Genomic DNA, 25,652 nt, shown 5'->3' with positions numbered 1-25,652 from the left:
CTGCCACCTTTATCAAAGATAAGGTGTCCATATGTGCGTGGGTTTATCTCTGGGCTTTCTATCCTGTTCCATTGATCTATCTTTCTGTTTTTGTGCCAGTACCATACTGTCTTGATTACTGTAGCTTTGTAGTATAGTCTGAAGTCAGGGAGCCTGATTCCTCCAGCTCCTTTTTTCGTTCTCAAGATTGCTTTGGCTATTCGGGGTCTTTTGTGTTTCCATACAAATTGCGAAATTTTTTGTTCTAGTTCTGTGAAAAATGCCAGTGGTAGTTTGATAGGGATTGCATTGAATCTGTAGATTGCTTTGGGTAGTAGAGTCATTTTCACAATGTTGATTCGTCCCATCCAAGAACATGGTATATCTCTCCATCTATTTGTATCATCTTTAATTTCTTTCATCAGTGTCTTATAATTTTCTGCATACAGGTCTTTCGTCTCCTTAGGTAGGTTTATTCCTAGATATTTTATTCTTTTTGTTGCAATGGTAAATGGGAGTGTTTTCTTGATCTCACTTTCAGATTTTTCATCATTAGTATATAGGAATGCCAGAGATTTCTGTGCATTAACTTTGTATCCTGCTACTTTACCAAATTCATTGATTAGCTCTAGTAGTTTTCTGGTAGCATCTTTAGGATTCTCTATGTATAGTATCATGTCATCTGCCAACAGTGACAGCTTTACTTCTTCTTTTCCGATTTGGATTCCTTTTATTTCCTTTTCTTCTCTGATTGCTGTGGCTAAAACTTCCAAAACTATGTTGAATAAGAGTGGTGAGAGTGGGCAACCTTGTCTTGTTCCTGATCTTAGTGGAAATGCTTTCAGTTTTTGACCATTGAGGATGATGTTTGCTGTGGGCTTGTCATATATGGCCTTTATTATGTTGAGGAAAGTTCCCTCTATGCCTACTTTCTGCAGGGTTTTTATCATAAATGGGTGTTGAATTTTGTCGAAAGCTTTCTCTGCATCTATTGAGATGATCACATGGTTTTTCTCCTTCAATTTGTTAATATGGTTTATCACATTGATAGATTTGCGTATATTGAAGAATCCTTGCATTCCTGGAATAAACCCCACTTGATCATGGTGTATGATCCTTTTAATGTGCTGTTGGATTCTGTTTGCTAGTATTTTGTTGAGGATTTTTGCATCTATGTTCATCAGTGATATTGGCCTGTAGTTTTCTTTCTTTGTGACATCCTTGTCTGGTTTTGGTATCAAGGTGATGGTGGCCTCGTAGAAGGAATTTGGGAGTGTTCCTCCCTCTGCTATATTTTGGAAGAGTTTGAGAAGGATAGGTGTTAGCTCTTCTCTAAACGTTTGATAGAATTCACCTGTGAAGCCATCTGGTCCTGGGCTTTTGTTTGTTGGAAGATTTTTAATCACAGTTTCAATTTCAGTGCTTGTGATTGGTCTGTTCATATTTTCTATTTCTTCCTGATTCAGTCTTGGCAGGTTGTGCATTTCTAAGAATTTGTCCATTTCTTCCAGATTGTCCATTTTATTGGCATAGAGTTGCATGTAGTAATCTCTCATGATGTTTTTTATTTCTGCAGTGTCAGTTGTTACTTCTCCTTTTTCATTTCTAATTCTATTGATTTGAGTCTTCTCCCTTTTTTTCTTGATGAGTCTGGCTAGTGGTTTATCTATTTTGTTTATCTTCTCAAAGAACCAGCTTTTAGTTTTATTGATCTTTGCTATCGTTTCCTTCATTTCTTTTTCATTTATTTCTCATCTGATTTTTATGATTTCTTTCCTTCTGCTAGCTTTGGGGTTTTTTTGTTCTTCTTTCTCTAATTGCTTGAGGTGCAAGGTTAGGTTGTTTATTCGAGATGTTTCCTGCTTCTTAAGGTGGGCTTGTATTGCTATAAACTTCCCCCTTAGAACTGCTTTTGCTGCATCCCATAGGTTTTGGGTCGTTTTGTCTCCATTGTCATTTGTTTCTAGGTATTTTTTTATTTCCTCTTTGATTTCTTCAGTGATCACTTCATTATTAAGTAGTGTATTGTTTAGCCTCCATGTGTTTGTATTTTTTACAGATCTTTTCCTGTAATTGATATCTAGTCTCATGGCGTTGTGGTCAGAAAAGATACTTGATACAATTTCAATTTTCTTAAATTTACCAAGGCTTGATTTGTGACCCAAGATATGATCTATCCTGGAGAATGTTCCATGAGCACTTGAGAAAAATGTGTATTCTGTTGTTTTTGGATGGAGTGTCCTATAAATATCAATTAAGTCCATCTTGTTTAATGTATCATTTAAAGCTTGTGTTTCCTTATTTATTTTCATTTTGGATGATCTGTCCATGGGTGAAAGTGGGGTGTTAAAGTCCCCTACTATGAATGTGTTACTGTCAATTTCCCCTTTTATGGCTGTTAGTATTTGCCTTATGTATTGAGGTGCTCCTATGTTGGGTGCATAAATATTTACAATTGTTATATCTTCTTTTGGATCGATCCCTTTATCATTATGTAGTGTCCTTCTTTGTCTCTTGTAATAGTCCTTATTTTAAAGTCTATTTTGTCTGATATGAGAATTGCTACTCCAGCTTTCTTTTGGTTTCCATTTGCATGGAATATCTTTTTCCATCCCCTTATTTTCAGTCTGTATGTGTCTCTAGGTCTGAAGTGGGTCTCTTGTAGACAGCATATATAAGGGTCTTGTTTTTGTATCCATTCAGCCAATCTGTGTCTTTTGGTGGGAGCATTTAGTCCATTTACATTTAAGGTAATTATCGATATGTATGTTCCTATTCCCATTTTCTATATTGTTTTGGGTTCGTTATTATAGGTCTTTTCCTTCTCTTGTGTTCCTTGTCTAGAGAATTTCCTTTAGCATTTGTTGTAAAGCTGGTTTGGTGGTGCTGAACTCTCTCAGCTTTTGCTTGTCTGTAAAGGTTTTAATTTCTCCATCAAATCTGAATGAGATCCTTGCTGGGTAGAGTAGTCTTGGTTGCAGGTTTTTCTCCTTCATCACTTTCAGTATGTCCTGCCACTCCCTTCTGGCTTGTAGGGTTTCTGCTGAGAGATCAGCTGTTAACCTTATGGGGATTCCCTTGTGTGTTATTTGTTGTTTTTCCCTTGCTGCTTTTAATATGCTTTCTTTGTATTTAATTTTTGACAGTTTGATTAATATGTGTCTTGGCGTATTTCTCCTTGTATTTATCCTGTATGGGACTCTCTGTGCTTCCTGGACTTGATTGACTATTTCCTTTCCCATATTAGGCAAGTTTTCAACTATAATCTCTTCAAATATTTTCTCAGTCCCTTTCTTTTTCTCTTCTTCTTCTGGAACCCCTATAATTCGAATGTTGGTGCGTTTAATGTTGTCCCAGAGGTCTCTGAGACTGTCCTCAGTTCTTTTCATTTTTTTTCTTTATTCTGCTCTGCTGTAGTTATTTCCACTATTTTATCTTCCAGGTCACTTATCCGTTCTTCTGCCTCAGTTATTCTGTTATTGATCCCATCTAGAGTACTTTTAATTTCATTTATTGCGTTGTTCATCATTGCTTGTTTCATCTTTATTTCTTCTAGGTCCTTGTTAACTGTTTCTTGCATTTTGTCCATTCTACTTCCAAGATTTCGGATCATCCGTACTATCATTATTCTGAATTCTTTTTCAGGTAGACTGCCTATTTCCTCTTCATTTGTTAGGTCTGGTGCATTTTTATCTTGCTCCTTCATCTGCTGTGTGTTTTTCTGTCTTCTCATGTTGCTTATCTTACTGTGTTTGGAGTCTCCTTTTTGCAGGCTGCACGTTCATAGTTCCCGTTGTTTTTGATGTCTGTCTCCAGTGGCTAAGGTTGTTTCAGTGGGTTGTGTAGGCTTCCTGGTGGAGGGGACTAGTGCCTGTGTTGTGGTGGATGAGGCTGGATCTTGTCTCTTTAGTGGGCAGGTTCACGTCTGGTGGTGTGTTTTGGGGTGTCTGTGGCCTTATTATGATTTTAGGCAGCCTCTCTGCTAATGGGTGGGGTTGTGTTCCTGTTTTGCTAGTTGTTTGGCATAGGTTGTCTAGCACTGTGGCTTGCTGGTCGTTGAGTGAAGCTGGGTGCTGGTGTTATGATGGAGGTCTCTGGGAGATTTCCGCCGTTTAATATTATGTGGAGCTGGGAGGTCTCTTGTTGACCAGTGTCCTGAAGTTGGCTCTCCTACCTCAGAGGCAGAGCCCTGACTCCTGGCTGGAGCACCAAGAGCCTTTCATCCACACGGCTCAGAATAAAAGGGAGAAAAAGTAGAGAGAATTAGTAGAAGTATGAGGAAAGAAAGAAGGAAAGGAGGAAAGGAAGGAAGGAAGAAAGAAGCAAAGAAGGAAAGAAAGGAGGGAGGGAGGGAGGGAGGAAGGAAGGAAGGAAGGAGGGAAAGAAGGAAAAACACAGAAAGAAAGAAGATACAGTAAAAATAAAATAAAGTATAATATAGTTATTGAATTAAAAAATATTTAGAAAAAAAAAAAAAGGGACGGATAGAACCTTAGGACAAATGTTGGAAGCAAAGCTATACAGAGAAAATCTTACACAGAAGCATACACATACACCTTCACAAAAAGAGGTAAAGGGGGAAAAATCATAAATCTTGCTCTCAGAGACCACCTCCTCAATTTGGGGTGATTCGTTGTCTAAAGGAGGGAAGGAAGGAAGGAAAGAAAGAAAGAAAGAACGAAGGTAAAGTATAATAAAGTTATTACAATTAAAATTAATTATTGAGAAAAAAAATTTTTTTAAAAAACCATGGACAGATAGAGCCCTAGGACAAATGGTGGAAGCAAGAGTATACAGGCAGGATCTCACACAGAAGCATACACGTACCCATTCACAAAAAGAGGAAAAGGGAAAAAAATCATAGATCTCGCTCCTAAATTCCACCTCTTCAATTTGGGATCATTCCTTGTCTATTCAGGTATTCCACAGATGCAGGGTATATCAAGTTGATTGTGGAGCTTTAATCCGCTGCTTCTGAGGCTGCTGGGAGAGATTTCCCTTTCTCTTCTTTGTTCTCACAGCTCACAGGAGCTCAGCTTTGGATTTGGCCCTGCCTCTGCGTGTAGGTCGCTGGAGGGCGTCTGTGTTTTGCTCAGACAGGACAGGGTTAAAGGAGCCGCTGATTCGGGGGCTCTGGCTCACTCAGGCCGGGGGTGGGGGGGGGGAAGGAGGGGCACTGCGTGCGGGGCGGGCCCGCGGCGTCAGAGGTGGCGTGACGTTGCGGCAGAGGCCGGCGTGACGTTGCACCAGCCTGAGGTCCGCCGTGCGTTCTCCCGGGGAAGTTGTCCCTGGTTCCCGGGAACCTGGCAGTGGCGGGCTGCACAGGGTCCGCGGAAGAGGGGTGTGGAGAGTGACCTGTGCTCGCACACAGGCCCCTTGGTGGCGGCAGCAGCAGCCTTAGCGTCTCCCGCCCGTCTCTGGGGTTCGCGCTTTTAGCCGCGGCTCGCGCCCGTCTCTGGAGTTCCTTTAAGCAGCGCTCTTAAACCCCTCTCCTCGCGCACCAGGAAACAAAGAGGGAAGAAAAAGTCTCTTGCCTCTTCGGCAGGTGCAGGCTTTTCCCCGAACTCCCTCCCGGCTAGTTGTGGTGCACTAACCCCTTCAGGCTATGTTCAAGCCGCCAACCCCAGTCCTCTCCCTGCGCTCCGTCTGAAACCGAAACCCGAGCCTCAGCTCGCAGCCCCGCCCGCCCCGGCGGGTGAGCAGACAAGCCTCTCGGGCTGGTGAGTGCCGGTCGGCACCGATCCTCTGTGCGGGAATCTCTCCGCTTTGCCCTCCGCACCCGTCCCTGTGCACTACTCCGCGGTCCCGAAGCTCTCCCCTCCGCCTCCCGCAGTCTCTGCCCGTGGAGGGGCTTCCTAGTGTGTGGAAACTTTTCCTCCTTCACAGCTCCCTCCCACTGGTGCAGGTTCCGTCCTTATTCTTTTGTCTCTGTTTTTTCTTTTTTTCTTTTGCCCTACCCAGGTACGTGGGGAGTTTCTTGCCTTTTGGGAGGTCTGAGGTCTTCTGCCAGCCTTCAGTAGGTGTTCTGTAGGAGTTGTTCCACGTGTAGATGTATTTCTGGTGTATCCGTGGGGAGGAAGGCAATCACTGCGCCTTACTCTTCCGCCATCTTCAAGGTCCTCTGCAGAAGTCTTTTTAATGCCCCATTTTAGTAAATACTCTCCTTAAAGGCAACTCTTCTTCTGAGTTTTGTGGCTATAAGTTAGTTTTGCTTGTTCTTGAAATTTGTGTAAATATAACCATAGAGTATGAACTCTTTTGTGTCTGACTTCTTTGATTCAGCATTGCATCTGTGAGATTCATCATGTTGTTGTGGGTGAACCAATGTCTTATTTTTGTATAGTACTTCACTGTATAAATATGCCAACATTTATTTATCATCCTAATGTCTATGAACATTTATGTTGTTTTTAGTTTCTTTTCCTATTATGAATAAAGCTAATATGAGCATCTACCTACAAATCTTTAAAAAATTATTTTATAAATAATTGGTATATACATAGCCAGTTACCAAAAATCAAAACCCCAAAGAGGCAGAAATGGAATTGTCACAATGATACCAAGACATGATTGTCATGTGAGGGAGTTAGAGTGATGTCCTTCAGCTGGTAGGGAGACTGGACACATTGGGGGTTTTGCAAAAATTGGGAGAAAGCTCTTTCCTAAGGAATGAGAAAAACATTACAAACTAGATAAATATTTTGAATTATTGTCTTCTTACTAATCAAGGTGTGATTATACAATTCTCCTTCTATGATGCCCAGCTGCTCAAATTTTCAAGTGAACTGGGTGAAACAAACCAGATATTCATGAAATTGATTATAATATGTGCTGTTTTACAAGGGTTACAGTTTCACCTAAGTACCACATAGGTGGTTTGTTTAAACATTTCAGTTATATTTTATGAGCTGGATTTCTTCTATAATTGGGAGGGAAATGAAGCCATTAAGACTTGCTCTTTGGCACTGTCACCAGTATTTCCATTAGTTTGTCAAATTAAAGGTTAAATGATGCTATTAAAATGTTTTTTTTGTATTAAACCAATTTCTCTAAAATGTAAACAAATGAACTTTCTTCTGCCTAAAACTTTCAGATTAGTATATTCATGTAAGACATTGGTTCTCAAGGTGTGGTCCTTGTACTAAAAGCATCAGCTTCAGCATCACCTGGGAACTCATTGGAAATGCAAATTCTTGGGCTCCATCCCAGACCTCCTGAATCAGAAACTCTTAGATTTGAGGCCCAGCACTCTGCATTTTAACATGCCCTCCCAGTGATTCTGATGTACACTAAGGTTTGAAACTACTAGTTTAAGACTTTGATTTGTAACCCTGGCTGTGCATTGGAGTCACCAACGGGACTTCAAAAAATATGAAGGCCTGAGCCCCATCCCCAGAATTCCTAATCAAATTGTCCAAGGTGGTGTGAGCATTAAGATTTTTGAAATTCCCCAAGGTGATTCTAATGTGTGCCCAAAGGTAAGAAACTTTTGTTTAGCAGGATCAAAAGAAATAGCATCTTATATTTGCTCATTGTTGGTCACTGGATGGAGTGAGAGTTGGAAGCCATCATTTGCATTTTGAAGTAAGTCTTTAATTCTCTTCCTGTCTTCATCTGAGTCCAATTAAGAAAATTAAATGTCTCTGGAAATAAAGTTGAGTGTTAGAGTTGGCTGCCCTGTTTCAGTGTAGTAGAAAACCCTTCCGTTAAGAAAATACATGTTGCTCGTTCAGTGGTATTATGAGGATAATACTGTAGAATAAGCTTCTTGGCTAAATGGAGAACTTCAGTTAGAAAGGGGAATCAATTCTTGATCCTTTCGAGGTATAGGGTCAAGGGTGGGGTACTATTCTGTATTTGTACATCTTGTTCTTCAAATCAAAACAATGTTGTAGGCCCCTATTATCCTCAAATTACTCGTTTAAACCAAGACAACCCCAAATAACTCATGTTTCCTTTGAGTTAGAATGTTTTGCTTTCTCATAACACCTTGGCTACAAGAGACGCTATTTATTTGTGGTGCATGTTGGGGTGGGGAGCCATAGATACCCTGAAAATCAAGATGTGGAGGAAGGCCCTTCCTCTGTTAATAGGTTGATATTAAAGTCACAAAATGCTAAGAGTTTACACATTGTTGAAGATCTCCAACTACCAGCTATCTGAAATAAGGGGGAAATTTGCTAAACTAAAGGTATATTAATTCTTACCCTGATAACATCTCTGCTATTAAGGTGAAGAGTAGAGGCTGAAACAAAGAAAAGATTGTGAACAGGTGTAATGGAAGAAATGCTTCTGTAATTTACATGAGCTTTATTCAGAAATGTATTCTGATGAGATAATCTTGAGACATCCTTATTATTCCCAGGAAGCCACAAACTACTAAAATTTTTCAAGCCAAAGCAGTCTGACATTTCTATTAAAATAGCAATACAATTTCCCAAGACTTTGAAGATCCAACTGGTTCTCCTTTCTCCCTCATTGCCCCCACACCCAGTGGTCATGACTAACTTTGGTTAAGTCTCTGCTAAGGCTTTGAATGATGTGGGCTTATCAGGGAAATAAAATGCCATTGCCCTACTCTTTGCAAGACACCCCTAGTCTTCTGTGGATATTGGAGAACTAGTCTAGATCTTGATCAAAATGACACAATGACAAATGTCTTTGATGACTTCTCTCTTCTAGGCTGGGTATTGGCTAACATTAGCGTGAAGATCTAAGGAGACAGGACAGCTGTCTTCCTCAGTTCTCCCTATTAGAACTTCATCCATGCATTATCTGGGTAAGGGGTTTTCTTTAGACAGAGGTCCTCATAGGCATTTGGTGAATGATTATAGGTTATATAAACATGAAAATGGTGGTGATGAGATTATTTATATAAGCAGGCATCTGCTGCCTATGGTTATGCCAGGTTTCAGAGGTATAATTACTTATTATTGAGTTGTTTAGTGCAGACGGAATAGAAATCTAGAAATTATGCTAATACAGTTGACCTTTTAACAACACTGGGGTAAGGAGCATTGACCCTCCTCACAGTTGAAAATGTGCATATAATTTATAGTTGGCTTTCCATATATGCGGTTCCTCTGTTCTACAGCTCCTCCATACCCACAGTTCTGCATCTATGGATTCATCCAACCAGCGATTTAACCAACGACAGATCATGTAGTACTGTGGTAGGTATTTAGTGAAAAAAATCTTTGTATAAGCGGACCTTTGCAGTTCAAACCTGTGTTGATCAAGAGTCAGTCGTTTACTAGGATTCCTTCAAATGTGGGATGACCACAAGCCAGAAAAATTTTACCATAATCTTAGCTAAATACAACTAAATTCATACAGAACTCCTCCTGGACTTCCGCAGGAACTGGGCTTTCATTACACTCCCTGTGCAAACTTTCCAATGATTCTGATTTTTCAGTTCTATGTCTCTCACAGTAAAGATGTTCTGATTTAGTATAGAAGTTGTTGTGGTTCAAATCAAACTAGACTTCTTTTCCATTGGCATCTAGAAGATGTTATTCCAAAGTGACCTCAAATTGTAAATATTTGTAGGATTTCCTGGAAATGAGCAAATTTGGAAGACAGTATTCTAGGTGGCATGGCTGAAATGCTGAATTTGAAGCTGCTTTTATGATAAACTGGGAGCTGAGAAGGAGACCTGGATTTCTGTCACCTGAGTTCCAGCAAAGGACAGTTGGCTCAGGCCTTATTTTTAATTCTGATTGGGTAGTGGATCAGAGGATGGCTTTGCTGCTACATGAAAGTATCTGAGTGAGAAAACCCAACCATTTTTCTGTCCAACTTCTCCCCCGACCTACTAACATTAATGTTATAAGACTCTGGATGCCATTTACTTTAAATGAGGAAAGTCCTGATATTTTAACATGCAGGTCTCATTCTTTCCCAGCCTTGCCAATATAGAAAAACAAGGATCTGGGGAATGCTTGTTTCTTTCTTCTTACCAGCAGCTGGGTGGTCCAGCTCAGACCACTGGTTAAACGTTGTTGGAGGCTTTTGGGTAAGAATAAACACTTCTTGGCAAGAACAGAAATCAGGTAGAAGGAGCTACTGTCTCCTGTGTGTGAAAACATAAATTTATATCTCCATTTAAAGTGGCCTGTTTGTGATGACCCCTTGAAGAGGACAAGGTTCTGCTCTCGGAAGATGAGGCATGATTTCTGAAAAATAATTCCTCTCCTCTGGCTTCATTTATTATTATTTTTGCCCCTAATTTTTGTCCTCTGAGACAAGTGAGACACATGCCTCTGGGTGGTATACATCTTTGACTCCTTATGATACAACAGAACATGGAACCCTTGTTTCCTCAGTAGGAGTTCTGGTTTCTAGTCTCTGCTCTGAGCCAAACCATTAATGTCTCTGAATCTCACATCTCCTCCATGAAATGAAGGCATCAGTGACTCTTTGTGATCTCTCAGGAAGGTAGTGGAAATGAAGGTAACACTTGAAGAGGTGGTGGTGGCTCTTGGAAGAAAGGTTCTATGTAAATAGCAGACAAGAAGAATGATAAAAACTTTGAGCATCTGAGTGTGGGCAAAAGTAATTTAGGATGAAACCACATCTAATAGGTGTTTGTTAAATGCTGTTCCCTGCACAATGCTTATCTTTGATGAATCTAATCCAGCCTAATACTGCATACATGTAGCACATCTCTGCAGTAAACTCTGGAAGTCAGGGCTGGTGGCTAGAAGGAGGAGAGTGAGTGTTGGGTCAAGGGGCAGCTTTTTATTCCTCCTGTAGGAGTTGTATGGTTGCAAAGAAACAAGTCATGGCCTTTGCCCTTCCTCAGTTGAAAACTTACTTAATAGGATCCTGCCTATATTATCATTATTTGTGGGCATGATTTTATTTTCCTCTTGACTGTCAATTCCTATAGTTTAAGGAATGTGTCTTATACATCATAGTAATTCCAGCATCTACCAAATGTCTGGCACAAAATTGGTGCTCAGGAGGGGTTTGACAAATGAAAAACAATGTTGACTTCTGTTTAAAGGCCCAAACTCTTTGTTAAGCACATTTTAAAACAATTTTACATGTGACAACATATGAGATGCCCATTGTAGTCACAGACACACACCATTAGCCCTAGCTAGTACAGATATAAAAGAGGTATTATTGGGGGAAATGTCTTAGTCAGTGTAGTAAAGCAGACACACTCCTCTGACTCTGTAAGACCAGAGCTCAGGCCTGACCAGTGGTTCTGTAGAGAAGAACCCTGTCCCCAAAGGGTTCTACATCAGTGGTCCTCAAAGTATATCTCAAACTGATGTCAATATCACTTGAAACCTTAATAAATGCAAATTATAAGGCCATAGTCAGGCCTACAGAGTTGGAAGCTCTAGGAGGAGGGCTCAGAAATCTGTGTTCTATCAAGTCCTCCAAGTGGTTCAATATACGATGAACTTTAAAAACCATAATTCTACATAACTGTAGTGAGAATGAGGGTTGGGGGAGAATATATAGAGAATATCTATGAGATTATGAAACGATAGAAGCTCCCTCCTCAGGGAAGTGGTCTCATTAGAAGTGGGTATGATGGGACTGGGGGCCAGTATCAGCCCATTCTTCTATTGAGAAAACTCAGAGCTGCTCAGCCAGCTCTCTGCTAAGCAAGCCAAAAGGGAGAAGGAAAGAGTCTCCCCTGCTATCCACATTAATCCCTCATCAGATGTGTCCTACTCTTCTTGCTTTACAGGTGTGGAAAATGAAGCACAGATGGCATCCATAACTAGCCCAAGGCACCCAGTTGAGGGGTGGTGAAGCCTACTTCAAACCCATGTAGTCTCACAATCTGAGGTTCTCAAACTTGGTGGGGATCAGAATCACCCACCAGGACTCAGTAAACACAAGAAGCTAGGCCCTGGCCTAATCCAAGAAGCCTGGGCTTCTATTTCCCTATTAGGTCTCTGGGTGATTCTGATACACTCCAAATTTTGCAAAACACCATTTTAGATTGTTAGTTCTCATCCCTCACTGGGAACCATTAAAGAAATGCAAAGGCTTAGACTATACCCTTAACCAACTATATCAGAAACTCTGCTTGAGGCCTTGTGTCAGCATTTTTCAAAGATCTTAGGTGATCTCAGGTGTACTCAGGGTTAATAACACTGCCCTAGAGTCCATGCTCCTAACCAAGAAGATGCGGCTGTCTCCCAGTGAAGATAATGTGTCTAAACCATCTTTGCAATGCCTGGCAGGTAGTTATACTTGTTGACTACTTGCCAATCTGGAATTTTCTTTTAGTCTTATACTTCCCAACTGCTGTTCTCCCCGAGTGGGTCTAAGGCAAAGTTTAAAATTATGAGGTTTGTTCTTAGCTACTGCTCATCTGCTCCTCCTTGTGGTCCTCCCTGACTCCTGGGATAGAGGGCACTCAGGACTTTCCCATCACTCCTTGTTCTTTGAAGCTTCCTTACTGCAGATAGAAACCCCTGCTGGAGTCCTACCTGACTCAGGTTTTTCTTAAACTCTCTTCTCCCCTCAAATTAAATTATTCTTAAGGGAGGCATAGTATAAATCTTCATGGGTATCTCAGTGTTGTTCTTAGACCATCAGCATCATAATTATCCCTGGGTGGCTGTTAAAATGAGATTCCTGACCTCTCCACAATCCTCGTAAATCAGAATATTTGAGGTTGTGGCTCAAAGACCTGTCTTTTAGTAAGGTTTTTCACATCATCCTTTGTCACAATTACCTTTGAGATTGAGGTCTCTCAGGCTAGAACAATGTCACATAGGCAGTAGATGTCCATAAACATCTGCTGAACTGACTGGAACAAGTAGCTGATTATGTGTCTGATGAAGTAATGTGTCTTCTAAGGTGTTAATGACTGATTATGTCAGGTGTGTAACTTGTCCAGTGGTCTTTTACATTTAACAAATCTGCCTAGGGCTACCAGCCTTGATTTCTTACTACCAGGGACCACTGTGCATGGCCTTTCAGAAAAGTCTCCCAACAGTGCTCTTTAATCCACTGATTTATAACGACTCCCCAGATTTATACCACAGCAGACCCCATTGTTCTCCTTTCCCTACCCTTCCGAGGGCACTCAAGGATAGAGCAGGTGTCTTACTTTTCCTGGCAGCTGTGTGTGCTCCACCTGCAGCCCAGAGAATATGGCTCCTACATTTATAAATGTTTTTAGAGTTTTCTTATTGCCAGTTTCTGGGGTAGTATAATAAGGAGGGATTGCCCTGTATTTAGAACTGATGGTTTCAAAAATTCAATTTCCAAATCAAATATCTAAATTGGCACCCAATTTCTAATTACCCACTGATTCTCGAAATATCCCATGAACTCCACCAAGCAGAAACGGGAAATGAACTAAAACAGGCCATCTGCCTACCGGATGGATGCTATTTGAAGGAGTGGTTTTAAAATTTCTCTTGGGTTTTAAAGATTTGTTACTTGGAAGAGACCATGTACTTGGCACTATTTTATTTTGATGGAAAAATAATTGTAGAGTATTAGTGTTTTTCAAAAGAGTTTATTTTCCCGAATCTTTCACGCTTACATTTTTGCTCTGAAATATACAGAGTTTTCTACACTTGACAAGTATCATTTGAAGATCAATATTCCACTTTAATCATATTGTATAATTGATTGCTCTATTATTCTCAAACTCTCCATCCTTATTTTGCATCACAATCAACTGGGAGCATTTAAAAAAATACTGCACTCCAGGTCCCACACCCAGCACTTCAGGTCAAATTGATCTTTGGTGAGAGCTAATCATCATATTTTAAAACAAACAAATAAAAAACACCCCCCAGAAAACAAAACTTCTCAGGTGAGTTTATGGGATTGTCAAGGTACACAGTATTGGACCAGGAATGAAGTGTTTGAAATTAATCTTATTATCAAGATAGTGGATTTTTTAGTTTATTCTTTTTGTAACTTTCTTTGTGAGAAAAGTCCCACTTGCTTTACTTTAACTTTTCCCCCATTGTCTTAGTTTTCTATGTAAATGTGCCTAAAATTATCTTAAATTATTTTTGGAACAACAGGGGCACAAATATTTGATTTTTAGAACAGAAGTAAAACGAAGCTTGCAAGAGTTCTGATTTATCATGGAATTAAGAAAATGAACATAAGCTAAAGTGTATACAGACAAGGCTAACATAGTCTGAAGAATTTTCCTCTATCAGAAAAATTTACTGAAGACTTTTAAGTGCTATACATTGGGTTTTGGCTATTGGAGATTAAAAGATAGATGTATAATTCTGTGCTAGGATTCTTTGGTTGCAAGCAACAGAATTCATTTCTGCTAACTCAAGTAGAAATGAAATTTACTAGAGGGATTTGAAGGGGGTGCAGGACTGAAGGCAAAGACAAAAGATGTAGTGAACAAAAATCAGGATCAGAATAGACAAAACCAGCGATCTCAATAAGAGTAACTATACAACAGTTTTTTGGGGGACCTAAGGTTGAAGTAAAACTACTCTAATTATTCTTTTTTCAACCTTTTATTACTCAGGTGAAGGTACAAAGTCCCAAGAGAGAAAGTCCAATTTGTCTTGCTTAAGTAATGTGCCCACATGTTTGGCAGGGAAGGCCAGGCCTTTTGACTTATAGCCTTTCCAGGACTGGACCTAATGAGAGAAAATAATCTCCCAGAAAGTAGTTACCAAAAGAAGGTGGAAAGGATGCTGGGCACCCAAAAAACAATCCTTTTCAAAGCCCTCGTTCAATAGTTTTAACTAGGAGGCAGACTCAGATATACAAGATGGAATGTTTAAGAGTCATGTGAATGATGCTTACTATGGGCCAATTTCACTCGTTTACTCCTACAGAAGCCTGGAGAAGCAGATGCTATCATCTTAAGTTTTTACAGATAATGTAAAAATTAAGGCATGGAGCCATTTAGTGGGTTACAAAGGTCACAGAGGTGACAAATGTCAACACCAGGGTGCAAACTGAAAACTTTCAGACTCTGTTATACGTACTTTCCTGACTACTAACTCTTAAGAAGTCTAAGAATGTTAATATGGGAGAAAACAGCTAAGGATGATAGGAGTCAGAGGAGGGAAAATTGCTTTCTTTGGGGGAATTGGAAAGACCTTGAGGCAGGATTGGGACATGTGGAAACACAGTAATCCAAGAGAAGCCTGTGGTAAAATATATATCAGGGAGAGATAAAAGAATGAACAAGAGCTTAAAGGCAGTTCAAATGGATCTATGATGGGAATGTTGGTATGTAGGTTAGGTGGGATCTTGGGTTTGAATTTTCTTTGCTCAATAATAGGAAACAGCCACCACTTTTTAATAAGGGCTAAGCAAGAGAGGCATAAGGAAATCTGTGTTTAAGAAAATTAGTCTGTGGCTGTGTGCAATACCAATGGAGTAGGTAGGGGATGTGGGAGAGAAATAAGTGACCGTATGACTGAGCAGGTGAAAGCTAGTGAAGCTACTGAAGCCTGGGCTGGGAAGCTATCAGTGAACGTGGAGTAGCAGTGGTAAGAGTGAGGGAAATGTCAATATTTTTTAAGTTTTGAGGAAAGAAGTCAAGTCACTGGTAGTGCCATAGCATGTGCAATAAGGGAGAGGAACAAGCCTGGGGGAGGATGGACATGTTTAAAGACCTTTGCAAATGGGGACTGATGTTCAGAATAGTGTGACCTGGAAATTATCTGTATAGAAATGATGTTTGAAGACATGACAAGAATCAGAGGAAGTGAGCTGTTGAACTTAGAGTTGAAAATGATAGACCTGTACGATTGCAGCTTTGAAATGGTCCCTAAAATTAACCTGATCCAATCTGGATCTTGTGTACAAGTCAGAGCTAAAGGAGAGCTACTTTTTATATAAAAATTCTATTTTTTAAAAGTAATCGCCAAAATAATGTTTTTTAGGAAGATTTCAGACAATTTGCATATGTCCCTTAATTGAACCATTATTGTTTCATGTGTGGATGGGGTGGATGAGAGTGGAGGACGCCAAGCAATCCTCTTGGCATTGGTAGCTACTGTAGAATGGCAGAACTGAGAAATACCTCAAAGCTTTAATATTGGTGAACTGCCTCGTTTGAATGATGTGAAAAGAATATTTTTATGTCCATTCACTCTGAAGACATAGGGAGTGCTGGAGGTGGCATCAGGAATCTAGGTGAAGTCAACGTAATCTCACAAGAGCCCTGTGAGCTTGTCTGTGGAATGAAGAGGAGGGCTTTGCACAACACCCCACTCCCTCTTGCCTTTTTTCCTTGGTGTTTGTGGGGCTTGTTTTTGGTGCTGAGTATGGAATGCTGGTAGGGCTGCCTCAAATCTAGATGGTCAATGTTTAATCTTCAGAAAGTTAAAAACATGATTCTCAAATAAATATAGAATTAACACTAGTTCACATATATGACTCACTAATTAGGACGGATGACAAAGCTGGATCAAAGAAACGTTGATTATCAAGGTATTGATACATACAGTCCATCAGGAAAGGCACACTAAAATGAGATTTTACTTTTGAAGTTTGAATCAAAACTTTCAAACCCTACTGGGTAATAATATCCTAACCTTTTGGGTTGTCTGTTTTACCAGAAAACAGTAACTTACAACTCTGTAGGATCAACGTCTACCAAATTAACTTGTAACCTAACCCTTATCAAGTGCAAATAGCAAATCAGACAAGGTTCCTTTTTCTTTATTAGAACAAAGTTTACCAATTACGGGGGACCAAAATCCACTGGCCACCTTCTTTTATAAATTAAAAAAAATTTTTTTAAATAAAGTTTCTTTGGTACAAATCTACACTCTTGCGTTTGTGTTGTCTATGGCTGTTTTGTATGATGGCTGCAGAACTGAAGAATTGTGACAGAGCCACATGTGGCCCTTAAAGCCTAAAATATGTTCTATCTTGCCCTTAGGAGGGAAAGTTTGCTTACTTCTGGCCCAGAGAATGAACTAATCCTTGGTTGGGCTGCTAAACAATGGGCATGAACATGCAATTATCCTTTTGCCTATTTTATGTTTTGGATAATTTCTCTCAAAAGGAGTAGGCAATGGAAACTTGACTATGAAAATCTTGTAGTGTGAGAATGGGAACAGCAGAGCCCACATTACCTTGTGTGCTATTTGGAAAATCAGGGGTTTTCTCATGACTCTCAGTCATGGTCCAGTTTTAAGCATAGCAGTTTCTTTGTGTATACTTCTAATGTCTAGACCCACACACGCAGAGGGGGAGAGAGACACACACAGAGAGACTGGGAGACACAGAGAGAGAGAGAGATGGAGAGAGACTGAGAAAAGAGGGAGAAAGTGAATGAACAGGTTTTCTGTATCTCTGCCTTGGGTACCTGGCCTGAGTATCTAATGCTGAAAGCTGAGAGCGTGGATGTTATTTTTTTGCCTCAGACCCAGCAGTTCAGGATAGCCACAGAAAATCAGGCTGGCTAAGGAGCCACTCTGGGAGCCAGAAAACTTACATTCAGACAGAGGCTCATTGTTTTGAGGTTTGTATTTAGTTTGGGTCCAGAGTGACCTGTGTTTTCAGCTCCTCAAACACTCATCACCTCCCTTCTCAGGAACAGCCATGGGGATGAACCACAAGTTCTGCCCAGAGAAACACTGAATTCATGCTCAAAGTCCATTTGCTTGGGAGGCAAAAAGCCTGCCAAGTTCTGTAAGAAAGACTGAACCCCCACTTCTCCTAAATTTGCATCGTACTTCAAAAATACACTTTCTCCCCTTAAAAAGAACAAGAAACCTGCTCTTCCACAAAAATGGAATTACCACTTCCACTCTTCTGGGGCCAACATTGGCTTTTCTAGAATTTGAAAGATCAAAAATTACTAAGAACTATTCTCTTTCTTCCAACTAAGTTTGAAGCTCCAAGCATCAGCTATTATCACCGGTGGTACCATTGTCTTCACTATTCATTTTATGTTTCATTCTATGTTCTTATAACGTATTATAAGAAATAATGAAGAGGTTGAAACCACCTAAATGTCCATGACAGATGAGTGGATAAAGAAAATGTGGTATATACATAGAATGAAATAGTATTCAGCCTTAAAAAAGAAAGGAATCTTACCATTTGCTACAGCACGGATGAACATTGAAGGCATTACGCTAAGTGAAATAAATCAGTCACATTATGTTAAAAATTTAACCTATTAGAATGCAGAATAAATTCAGTTTTAAAATTTATAGTTGAATAATCATTTAAGTTTTTTCTATGTTTATGTGTAGAATTGGATTATTTGAGTATACATGTCAGCAAAATTTAATTTTAAAATATTAGATCTATATGATTTGAAGAGTTTAGGTGCTCAAACAATTGAAATACTTAAAAATGAAATTGAAACATTTAAATTCAGTTAAAATGTTTAAGATGTTTTAATGAATTTGTTAATGTAAACAATATTATTCAAAAGTTCCTCGAAAACAATTACTAAACGTTGCTAGAGTATGGGCTTTCCAAGATAAACACAAAATAAATTATAGAAAAATTAAGTTCTTGAAGTTTAACATTACTAATTTCAATATTATTTGGTTAAACACAAAAATGAATCTTTCCATACATAAAAGTTATTCTCAAGTACTACACATAACCTCACGTATACCATAGCTTATTTTGGAGATGAGGAATTGAGATCAAAGAAAAGTAAACTGCCTTTTCAAAGAGGAAAAAGCTAGAAAAGATGAGATTTCTTGACATTCAATGAATTATTTTTTCAAAGACATATTATTAGACACATGTAGACATATTAAATATAGGTGATGCAGTTAGTCTAATTTTTTTTTTTTTTGCAGTACACGGGCCTCTCACTGCTGTGGCCTCTCCTGTTGTGGAGCACAGGCTCCGGACGCGCAGGCTCAGCGGCCATGGCTCACGGGCCCAGCCGCTCTGCAGCATGTGGGATCTTCCCAGACCGGGGCACGAACCCATGTCCCCTGCATCGGCAGGCGGACTCTCAACTACTGCACCACCAGGGAAGCCCTAGTCTAACATTTTTAATGGTTGATTATTTCACATTGTAGTCTTGCATTTCCCATGTTGATGTCTCAGTCCTTCGGGATTACTCTAACTCTACATGGTATTATTCTAACTCTACTATGATTTCATTGTTATAGTTTCTAATGGCTTCTATTTGTGGGTGTACAGAGAGAGACTGAACTTAGACCTTTCTTAAATGAATGACTAGTTTACCTCTTTTTTGAAATTTATAAAACTTTCACAATTTGAAGTGCAAAAATCTGAATAGAGGCTCTACACTAAAGCACACCAAAAGCATAGAGTTAAAAGAAAATTCTTTAAATATCAAAAGTATACTGGTAGCCTCTGATTTATTAACAGTCACATTCAAATCTATCCTGTTTGTAAGCAATTCTGCCTCACTGCAATAAATTTAGGGTGGGTTGGTGTACAACCCAACCCCTTTATTGGCTGGAGACCATTTAATCAGGTAGGATAACTTATTAACCCCCTTCATTGGGTTTTTCCTTGGAGATCAACATTCAGGAAAAGAAGGTTAAAAGAAGGTTAGATACCCTCTTGCTAACCCAGAAGCTGGAAGGTGAGTTGAAAAATCAATTGCAACAGACACAGAGACACAAGGATACACATACAGTTGGAATCATGTGGTATGTAGATATTTCATATTGGCCACTCTTACTCAGTAATGCTCAATAAAGATTCTTCCATGTCTTTTGATAGCTTACTAGCTCATTTCTTTTTAGTGCTGAATAATATTCTATTGTCTGGTTGTACCACAGTTTATTTATCTATTAAGCTACTGAAGGACATCCTGGTTGCCTCCCAGTTGTTACAAGTATGAATAAAGCTACTATGAACATTAATAGATTTTTGTGTGGACATAAGTTTTCAACTCCTTTAGGTAAATGCAAAGGATCACAATTGCTGGATAGTATCATAAGAGTATGCTTAGTTTTCTAAGAAACTGCCAAAATGTCTTCCAAAATGGCTATAACATTTTGCATTTTCACCAACAATGAATAAGAGTTCCTGTGGCCCCAATCCTTGCCAGCATTTGGTGTTGCCATGATTTTGAATTTTAGCCATTCTAATAGGTCTTTTGCCCATTTTAAAAATAAGGTTCCTTTTCTTATTGTTGAGTTTTAAGAATTATTTGTACATTCTGGGTAACAGTCTTTTATCAGATAGGTCTTTTGTAAATATTTTCTCGCAGTCTGTGACTTGTCATTCTCTTGACATTGTCTTTCGCAAATTAGAACATTTTTAATAAGGTCCAGCTTATCAATTCTTTCTTTCATGAACTGTGTCTGTGGTTTTGTAAAAAGGTATTGCCATACCAAAGGTTTCTCTTTTGTTATCTCCTATAAGTTTTATAGTTTTGCATTTTATATTGTGGTCTGTGATCCATTTTGAGTTAATTTGTGTGAAGGGTGTAAGTTTTATGTTTTTATTTTTATTTTTTTCACATGGATGTCTAGTTGTTCTAGCACCATTATTGAAGACTATCTTTGCACCATTGTATTGCTCTTTCTCCTTTGTCAAGGGCAGTTGACTATATTTGTATGCATCTATTTCTGTATCTCTACTCAGTTCCATTGATCTACTTTTCTATTCTTTCACTGAAACCACACTACCTTGATTACTGAAGTAAGTCTTGAAGTAATCTTTTTAGTAAGTCTTGAAGTCTGGTAGTGTTGGTCCTCCAACTTTGTTTTTCTCCATCAATATTGTGTTGGCTATGCTGGGACATTTGTCTCTCTGTAGAAACTTTAGAATCAGTTTGTCTATATCCAGAAAACTAATTTGCTGGAATTTCAACTGGGATTGCATTGAATCTTAGGTCAAGTTGAGACAAACTGACATCTTGCCAATTCTGAATCTTTCTATCCATGAACATGAACTATCTCTTCACATATTTTGATGATTTAATTAATCAGAATTTTGTATTTCTCCTGATTGATTTTCAAATACTGAACCAGCCTTGTATACCAGGATAAATCCCACTTGGTTGTGATGCATAATCCTTTTTATGCATTGTTGAACTCCATTTTGCTAATAATTTGTTGAGAATTTTGCATTCTTGTTCATGAGAGATATTGGTCTGTAGATTTCTTTTCTTGTAATGCCTTTGCTTGTTGTAGGCATTAGGACAATACTGGCCTTAAGGTATGAATTAGGGAGTATTCCCTCTGCTTCTATACTCAGAAAGAGATTGTAGAGGGTTGTTATAATTTCTTCCTTAAATGTTTGGTAGAATTCACCAGTGAATCCATCTGGGCCTGGTGCTTTCTCTTTTGGAAGGTTGTTAAATACTGATTCAATGTGTTTAGTAGACATAAGCCTTTTCAGATTGTCTATTTCTCATGTACCTTTTGGCATATTGTGTCTTTTAAGAAATTGGTTTGTTTCATCTAAGTTATCAAACTTGTGGGCATAGAGTTTTTCATATATTCTTTTATTATCATTTTAATGTCAATGGAATCTATAGTGATATCACACCTTCCTGTGTGATAGTAGTAATTTGTGTCCTCACTCTTTTTCTTTGTTAGTCTGGATAGAGGCTTATCAATTTTATTGATCTTTTCAAAGAACCAGCTTTTGGTTTCATTGATTTTCTTACTAATTCCCTGTTTTCAACTTTATTGAGTTCTGCTCTAATCCTTATTATTTCTTTTTGTCTGCTTACTTTGAATTTAATTTGTTATTCTTTTTCTAGTTTTCTAAAGTGGAAACCTATAAGATTATTTATTTTAGATTTTTCTTCTGTTCTTATATATGCATTCAATGCTATAAATCTTCCTCTAAGTACTGCTATTACTGCATCCCACAAATTTTGATAAGTTTTGTTTTGATTTTCACTTAGTTCAAAATATTTTTCAGTTTTACTTGATATTTATCATATGAACCATGTGTTAGAAGTGTGTTGTTTTATTTCCATCTACTTTGGTATTTTCTCATTATCTTTCTGTTATTGATTTGTAGTTTGATTTCACTGTGGTTTGAAAACAGACATTGCCTGATTTAAGTTATTTTTAAATAGTTAAGGTGTGTTTTTATGGCCTAGAATGTGGTCTATCTCAGTTAGTATTCCATGTGGGCTTGAAAAAGGGGTGTGTTCTTCTGTAGTTGGATTAAGTTGTCCATAGAAGTCAATTATATCCAACTGAATGAAGGTGTTTTTGAGTGCAACTATGTCCTTACTGACTTTCTGCTGGCCAGATCTGTTCTGTTTCTGTCTTTTGTTTTCACTTTTTACTTTATATTGGAGTATAGTTTATTAACAATGTTGTGTTAGTTTCAGGTGTACAGTAAAGTGATTCAGTTATGCATAGACATGTATCTATTCTTTTCCCATTTAGATTGTTACAGAATATTGAGTAGAATTCCCTGTGCTATACAGTAGGTCCGTATTGGTTATCCATTTTAAATATAGCAGGATGGATCTGCTCATTTTTGATAGATGTTTGTTGAAATCTCCAACTATGATAGTAGATTCATCTATATCTCTTTGCAGAGAGATATTAGTTTTTGCCTCACATAATTTGATGCTCTGTTGTTAGGTGCATACATATTAAGCTTGGAGAATTTACCTCTTTATCATTATTTAATGCCTTTCTATATTCATCCCTGATAACTTTCCTTGTTCTTAAGCCAGCTTTTTCAGCTTTCTTCTGAAATTAATGTAGTTACTCCTGCTTTCTTTTGCTAGTGTTAGCATGATATGTTTTTCTTCATCTATTTACTTTTAATATACATGTGTCTTTACATTTAAAGTGGGTTTAGACAACATAAACCTGAATCTTGCTTTTTGATCCACTCTGACAATCTCTGGATACATTTAGACCATTGACATTCAGAGTGTTTATTGATTTAGTTGGATTAATATCTATTATATTCATTACTGTTTTCAATATATTGCCTTTGTTCTTTTTTCCTATTTTTGTCTTCCACTCTTTTCCTGCCTTTTGTGGTTTAATTGAGCATTTTCTATGTTTCCATTTTCTCTCCTTTCTTAGTATATTGGTTATAATTCCTTTTTGTTTATTTGTTTTGTTTTTTATTTTACTTTTTTAGTGGTTACCCTAGAGTCTGCAATATATATTTCCTAACTAGTTTCCCCTGAAGGCAGCCTTTGTTGGGGAGAACACAGTGTTCTGGTATATTTCAAAATGGTTGCCCCTCCTCCTCCTGGTAACAGGAGATAATTTTTCTCTGATATTTACAGTAGGAACCTGGTCAGGCACCTGGACGAAACACACAATATTGTGGAGGACCCCCCCTCCCCCGGCCGATGGCTGGTTTCTCTGGAGTTTTTAACTCTCATGCTTTTCTACACTGACACTCCAGCAATTTGTCAATTGTAGTTCAGGTTTTCCTATTCCTACCCTGGATCCTAAGGTAGTTTCTGCTTGTGAATCTGTGCTCTGTTAAGCTGTGATTCACTGCATTTGCCTGTCTGTCTCTCCAATTCTGGGGGCCGAGTTTTGCCCTATGTCCTCCCCTGTCTTATGGATCAAAGAAGAGTTATTGATTTTTTAAAATTTATTTTTATTGAAGTATAGTTGATTTACAATGTTGTGCTAATCTCTGCTGTACAGCAAAGTGACTCAGTTATACACATATAGACATTCTGTTTTTATATTTTTTCCATTATGGTTTATCACAGGATATTGAATATAGTTCCCTGTGCTATACAGTAGAACCTTGTTGTTTATCCAAGAGATATTGATTTTAAAATTTGTTCAGCTTTGTACTTGTGGTTAAGATTGAGCAGCAACTTCCAAGCTCCTTACATGTGGAACTGGAAACTGAAAGTGTCACCAGTGAATTTTTTTAAAGTTTGTTTTGGAATAATTATAGATATGCAGGAATTTACAAAAATATTAGAATCCTATGTATCATTCACCCAGTTTTCTCCAAATAGTGACATTTCATCAGTGGATTTTTATGAAGCAGGGAAAAAAGTAACAGAAATCTTACAAAAACTTCCAGAGAATAGAAAAGGGTCATCACCAACTTTGTTGAGGAAGCCAGCATGATCTTGATACCGATATCTGATAAAGAAAATGCACATAGGAGAACCCACAGGACAATCTCTCTGATTAAAAAAATCATAAAGAAAATACTAAAAAAATTGATATCCAGTGATTTATGGAAATGAAACCTATTATGACCAAATTGGGTTTATATCAATAATAAAAGAGTGATTTAAGATCTTAAAATCAGTATAATTCACCATATTAACAGATACAAGGGAAAGTCATATGATCATATGATGAGAAAACATGTATGATTAAATACAAATCCATATAAAAAAGAAACTCAGTAAACCAAGAATGAAAGGGAACTTCCTTAATCTGATGAGGTGTATTTCCCAAAAAGCAATAGTAAACATGCCATGATGAAATGTTGAAATCTTTCCCTCTGAGATCAAAAACAGTGGAAAATCTTACACTTTATACTCTAATAATGTTACTTCAAGAAGAAATGTCTATTTTAGGGCACTTGGGCACTTTCCCTTTATGGAAGATCCAAAAATCAATGGGCAGTATTCAAAAGTAGGCCTGCCAACAGTAGTTTCCTATGAAGAAATCCATTGTCTTTTAAAGGAAAGGGTTTGACCAAAAAATGCAGTGACCTAATCCAACTATTTTAAATGGCTTAATTGTGTGTTTTGTTCTATTTGGATTGGACGGTAACCATGAAATTAAAGATGATGCATTTTGTTAATGTTGAAATCTGGCTGGACTATGATTAATGAGATGGCTCATATTCTAGTCACGTTGATTGCCTTAATCATGGCCCATCTCTTTTTTCATACATTAATTACAATATAAATTTGTATGTTTTCACTAGACTAACATTTTCTACATAGTAGAATAAACTTAACTTAGATTAGTTGTTTAAAAAATTGACTTCAGGGAACACTCTGATGCTGATCATCCATCTTCATGGATCATTGTGTATGTATCATTGAGTAAAAGTGATTTAAAAGTCTAATTTTCTCTTCCACATTAATGTAAAACCTAGAAAAAGTTTTGCATACCCAAGGGCAATAGTGAATTTTCCCACAAATTATGACTACTCTAGTTCCTCCTTATCTGTATATTTAATTTTATTTCAATAATATAATTTTGATATTGGGGATTTTAGAGGTCAACAATCAACTTTTTCCCAATGCTTTGTAAATAGACTCTATTTGAATGAAATGTTCTATTTTAGGAAGTCTACTGTTCCACTGCTGAAAAGTTAATTGTTGGGAAATTCTTCCTTTTATTTCTCAGAAGATTCAAGTATAATCATTGTGTGTAGAGTTCCATATCTAATGCATTGATTATTCAAACTTTCCTCTTTTTCCTTATCACATTCTCACATTATTCTACTGACCATCTCCAGCCCTCTATTTTCATTCTACATGTTTTATTTTGTTTTCTTGTTTGCTTATTTCATTATTCTAGTAATCTTCATCTCTAATAAGACAAAGACCTTAACATTGTTCCCCCAGCTCAGACCATCTCAAATGAGTAGACATAACTGAAGAGACATGTGGTACACACACTGGAGAACACTGCTGCATTAGGGTTGAAACTTATTTTTTCTGGTTACTGACAATGAATCCCAGACCTGCATATTTTTTTCCTGAAAATTTTAATACAAAAAATGATATGAAAATGATCTTTCCTCTCATAACCTTACATAATAACATGTGGTAACATGTCATTAACAAGAGT

This window comes from Monodon monoceros, unplaced genomic scaffold (genome assembly GCF_005190385.1).
Source record: "Monodon monoceros isolate NGI ecotype Baffin Bay Population unplaced genomic scaffold, NGI_Narwhal_1 Super_Scaffold_13, whole genome shotgun sequence".
In the NCBI taxonomy this organism is placed as follows: Eukaryota; Metazoa; Chordata; class Mammalia; order Artiodactyla; family Monodontidae; genus Monodon; species Monodon monoceros.
The sequence above is the reverse complement of the archived record's forward strand: the minus strand, read 5'-3'. Positions refer to the sequence as shown.